The following is a 6,090-nucleotide window of genomic DNA, read 5'->3' on the forward strand; positions in this document are numbered from 1 at the left end:
GTGGTTCTTCGCTCTGGCTGTTTATACGAACTATTACTGGCATTCTGTATCAGCCACAAAGAATTTGCCAAAACTAATTTGGTTTGGGCTCAACAGTATGTAAAGTTCGTGATGAGAGGTCCCACCACCAGCCTCTGTTCTTTCTGTCTGTCTGAGCAAGGCTGGTCTGTACGTCTACTGCTATCTCTTACTGTGGTCATAACGCGAATTTAATTTCCGGTAGGATCCTTCAAGGACACTCACTCCCACTGGTTCTCAAAAGCATCACAAGAATTTAAACCACTTCTGAATCAGGCACAGCCATATTTACCATGGCTCGTTCATGTTCTGTGCAGCTACAGTGTCTGCTGCTTTACAAATATGGATTCTTGTGCTGGGGACCGAATCTCTCTGTGCCAAGCAAGGGCTCTACTGTTGGGCTACCCCACAGTTCCCAGGGATACAGACTGTGACCTCCACTGTTTGCTGTTGTTGCCCTGTCATTTGTTAGTGGCAGCTAACTCTGTAGCCCAGGCTGGTCTCAGTGGAACTCTTGTGCTTTCTGAGTACTGGATTGCAAGAACAAGCCACTGGGCTTGACTTCTACTGATGTCCTCTAAACTTGCATCTAGTTTGTGTGAAAGTGGAAAAGGCTGCCTCCCAACTCTTTCATTTACATGATGCATCTGTTTTTCTATCCACTCACTTATAATCTGTGTTTAAATAAATTGAAATTTATTTATTTATTTAATGTGTATGAGTACACTGTAGCTGTTTTCAGACACACCAGAAGAGGGCATTGGATCCCATCACAGATGGTTGTGAGCCATTATGTGGATGCTGGGAATTGAACTCAGGACCTCTGGAAGAGCAGTCAGTGATCTTAACCACTGAGCCATTTCTCCAGCCCGTGCTTTATTTGTTATTTTGTTATTGATGTGTTTTGTCAAGTGTTTATTAGTAGTATATATTAACTATACACAATTGGGTTTGTTTGTTTGTTTTGAGACGAAATCCCAGTATGTAACCATGGCTGGCCTGGAGCTAACATAGAACCCCTACCTCTACCTCCTTGTGCCATCATGCTCACAGACATTTGTCTTTGACTCAGCATTTTCCAAATTGGTTGGATCATCATTTCCCTTTTCTGAAGACCACATCCTGGGGGCCTGCCAGACACCGTGGGAGCAGGTGCCCAGCATTCATTGACATGACATCTGTCACCTAGTCCCAGTGCCAACCTCCCCCACTGCTCCACCTGACCACCTATATCATACACATTGCTACTGTCACATGGGACTACTTGTGGGTCCCCAAAGACCCCAAGTGTGACATTCTTGCTCCTGTGAATGCGTGGCTTCATGGGCTGAGAGTGGCCGTCTGGTCTCATCTATTTAGGACACTTCACACCTATCCTGATTTCATTCTTACCTGCATGAGCACTTCCATCTGCCCTGCCTGTCTCTGCCAATGCATTTGCTGTGTCAGCCAGAGCACTTAGACCTTCCTCCCTGAGCTGCAGTGGGTGGGGATGGAACTAATCATCTAGTCAGTCTAATCAATCCTACCACAGGATCAGAGACTGCAGAGCAGACACACTGCAGTGACTCTTCGATGACCACTGAGGGCCCAGAGGGCACCTCCCATGCCTCCATGGCTGATGCCTACAAAATGCTGAGAAAAATCCAGTTTATCATATTCCCAGGGTCTGCTTACCCAAATGAACACAATGACCCAACAAGACTCATTCTTCAACCCCGGCAACAACAAAATAGTTAGATAAAAATCCATAAGCACGTTGTCTGCCTGTTGCCAGCCCTTGAATCAGTCCATCTTCTGTTGATGAATTCCACATAAAAGCTAGACATTCTGGGGCTGGAGAGATGGCTCAGTGGTTAAGAGCACTGACTGCTCTTCCAGAGGTCCTTAGTTCAATTCCCAGCATCCACATGGTGGCTTACAACCATCTGTGATGGGATCCAATGCCCTCTTCTGGTGTGTCTGAAGACAGCGACAGTGTACCCATATATATAAAATAAACAAATCTTTAAAATAAAAATAAAGTGCATCTCTACCAAAACTAAACATGTTCCTTTACCTGTGTGGCTTAGAGCCAGGTGCCAGGTACATTTGGACTCCTAAGGGGTATGTACAAAAAACAGTGTTCACCAAATTCATCTCATAGGAAAATTTAGAACAAAACAGTTTCAGCATGTAAACTTCTGTTCTAAGAAGTGAGTCCAACTTCTCTCTCTCTCTCTCTCTCTCTCTCTCTCTCTCTCTCTCTCTCTCTGTGTGTGTGTGTGTGTGCCTGTATGGCACATGGAGGTCAGAGATCAACCTCTGATGCTTGTCCTCATCAACTACCTTATTTGAGGCAGGGATTTTCTGTTGTTCGGCACTGCATATGCCAGGCTAGCTGGCAGTCAAGAAACTGGAGATTCTAGTGTCTCTGCCTCCCATCTATGGGGACACGGATATTCCAGAGAGATGCAGTCACATCCACTTTTACACAGGTTCTGGAAATCCAAACTCAGGTCCTGGTGCTTAGCTTATACAGCAACTTTACCCACCCGCCATCTCATTAGCCAGTGGGATGTTTACCCAGACATTCATCCAGGGGAGAATCAGGACAGGTGGGACATGAGGGGTTGTGGACAAGGAGATCAGACAGAAGTTGTAGTTACCCTAGATAGGAGAGGATCTTCATGAGCCTGCTTGGGGGATTCCTGAGGCGTCATCGGGAGGCTGGGGTATTTGTGAGCTCTCTGGTTTCTGGCTTAAGTTCATGTCAAATCTGTCTCCTACTGAACTCAGTATCCAACTCTGTGCTCTTGGCATTGGAAGTGGTCCCATGATGGTCTGAAGTCTCAGTAGAATGGGCTTGTCCCCAGGGCACAAGTCCAGTAGAGAATAGTACTGTTGTGTCCAGGGTGAGCAGGGAGGAAGGGATCAACAGAGAGCGTTTAGAGAGGAAGACAGTGCTGCTGGTTTCCCTGGTGCAGCTACAACAGCAGAGATGCTCTGGCCCATCACCGTGTCAGACTGATAGACGTTTGGTAATGCCCACTGCTGGTAAGATGAGGCAAGCCCTCACACTACCTGGGCAACAGACAAAAATGTGTCGGAAACTTTAACAGGAGTATTTATCTCCATCCAAACATCCACCTTTGAAATGTATCATGGAAATATCAAAATACCTGTGGATGGGCACAGGACATTTTGTGATCTTGTTCATAACATTGTATGTAATATAAAAGCACAGCTGTATTATTCACCATCATGGGCTTCATTAAACAAATGATGGCCGTTATTTGGTGAAGAGGAACTGTGAATCCAGAGTAACTTTATCTTTTTCAGAACCTACTTTTGGGGTTGGAGAGTTGGTTCGGTGGTTAAGAGCACTGACTGCTTTTCCAAAGGTCCTGAGTTCAATTCCCAGCAACCACATGGTGGCTCACAACCATCCATGATGGGATCCTTCTGGTGTGTCTGAAGTCAGTGACAGTGTATTCACATTAAATAAATAAATAATCTTTTAAAAAATAACAGAAACCTACTTTTAATGATGGTTCTTAAGCACTTTAACCTCCCTTCTAGCCCACCACCCATCAGAGGTGGTGGGAAAGAAAGGAAACAGGGGAAGTGGACCTGTTTAGAAATAGTTCTTTGGACCAACTCTCATCTGTGTTGTCTGGAAATTGGCAGTTCAGTTTGCAGATCAGCAGCAGCAGCTCGACCCACTGCAAACACTTCACGGATACACCAGCCATCCAGTTCAGTAGTGTCAGGATAGCAGCAGCAGTGGCACGACCTAGCAGGACAGCCTGGCCTCCGGTGAACTGTCACGAGTCAGCAGAAGGAACCAGGATCACCAGGAATGCCAGGAAAAGTCCTTGGCTGTGCCTCTCTCAGCCAAGTGAAGATCACCAAAGATGGGAGTCCGTGAAGTGTTCCGCTATGCAAGCAAGCCCAGCTAAGCCAAGCCCGTCACTGTCTGTTCAGGCCTCTTTATGCTCCTCCACACACCACTCCTTTTCCTCAGCACACGAGTCTTAGCAAAACTCCACTCAAGTCTGTCTCAGCCAACATCACTCGCCAGTCAAGAAGCTGCAGCAGACCTCCAGAAGTTTTTGGTGCATTTCTCTCTATGTAGTCCTGACAAACGGAGCTCAACTACGCAATGTAAGGTGGACCGGAACATGTGGGTTGTTAGCAAAGACTCCTTCATCACGTGTCCTTTCACACACTTGCTTCAGCAGAGCATCCCTTTCCGTGTGTCCACTTCAGGAAAAACACTCACTCCTTCATGTGTTTGCCCCAGCAAAACACCATCCAACACTTTCCAAAGAACCTCAAGTTTCCACTTCAAGCAAGTTTTAAATATTTGAGATGCATGATAGGAAAATGTTGGGATATACCATTGAGTACAGCAAATGTGATCGTGTTTTGTGTGGTAACTAATATACAAGGCTGAGAGTTTCGCTCAGTGCTTGAGAATTCATTTAGCATGTAGGAGGCTGTGGTTACAATCCCCAGTACTGCAACACACACACACACACACACACACAGACACACACACACACACACACACACACAGAGAGAGAGAGAGAGAGAGAGAGAGAGAGAGAGAGAGAGAGAGAGAGAGAGGGAGAGACAGAGACAGAGAGACGGAGAGAGAACGCTCTACCAGCCTCCAACATCAGCACGGAAGTCCATCCTCTTCATTCGAGCCCACATCTGCCTTCAGTCTCTTGGTTCTGGCTCACCTAGTCACTTTCAATGGTTACTTGGCATTATCCATTCTCTTCATGGGACTTTGATTCAGTTACAAGACTAATGTGTGCTTGAGGCACAACTGAAAAATTGCATTAAGGATTTAACTATTATTTAAAACTTTGAGGGGCTGGAGAGACGTTTGGTAATACCCACTGCTTAATGGCTCAGCGATTAAGAGCACTGACTGCTCTTCCAGAGGTCCTGAGTTCAATTCTCAGCAACCACATGATGGCTCGAAACCATCTGTAATGAGATCTAATGCCCTCTCTGGTGTGTCTGAAGACAGCTACAGTGTAGTCACATATATCAAATAAATAAAGAAATCTTAAAAAAAAAAAAAAAAAAAACTTTTAAAGGATCACATCAAGATGATTTTGGCGGTGCCATTTGTTTGGAATATTATTTTGAATTCATGCTAGAGAATTCATAATTGGTCAAAACCCTTATTTAACACACTGCCTGTTAAGCCCTTTAAAGATTATCTCTCTTGGCAGCCTCTCCAGGGGCCAGCCACCTTGTGCCTGAAGCTCTCTAGTTCCATTGTTGGTAACGTGTTTAAGCTTAAGGGTTTCCCCTCTCCGGGATGCTCCAGAATTCGTCTGGGTTTGGATCAGCCAGCAGTGTGGTCTGTCAGGGCCTGGCCGAGAGCTCTGGCGGAAAGCCAGTAAGTTGGCGCACAGAACCGGCGTTCAACGGTGAAGAAAGGCGTCTTCAGGCTGCGCTCCCGAGACAGCAGGAAAGCTGCCTAGCAGGCAAGGAGCGGTGGAGGCCGGGCACTGGCGGCTTCTGGCGACCGAATGTGCCCCACCCTCGAGGCACGGCTGGCATCCGCCTCGCCCGGACGACCAGTCCTAGGGGCGCTTCCGGAGACGCGTGGCTGCGGGTCCTACCCCAGCTCCGGACATAGGAGCTCGCTTATCCAGGAAAGATCCGCCCCAAGGTGCAGGTGCCTGCTTCAGAGACACCGACGTCTCCGCGAGGAGCCCGGAGTGTGTCCAGGCAGCTGGATGGGAACCCAGTCCCTCCAGGATGGCTTCTCCCTGACCCCAGATACCCACCTCTGGGTCCCACTTGACTCCCCCACCCACTATCCCCAATAAGGGAGTAGTAGCGGTACAGACACCCTGTGGACTTGTGCCGGCCCGCCCCCCTCCCCCCCCCAGTCCCCGTTGGTTGAGTTCAGTAAGGGGAGGAGCTGAGGAAGCGCTCCGGGTTCTAGTCTCTGAAGGCTGGGTCCTTCTCCGGACACTAGCGAATTGGCCCCGCGGGGGCCCACGTTGCTCCTCCGGACCTACAGTCCTGGCGACTGTCTGCCGAGCGCGTGGTGCGCAG

This window comes from Micromys minutus, assembly GCF_963924665.1.
Source record: "Micromys minutus genome assembly, chromosome: 9".
Lineage (NCBI taxonomy): Eukaryota > Metazoa > Chordata > Mammalia > Rodentia > Muridae > Micromys > Micromys minutus.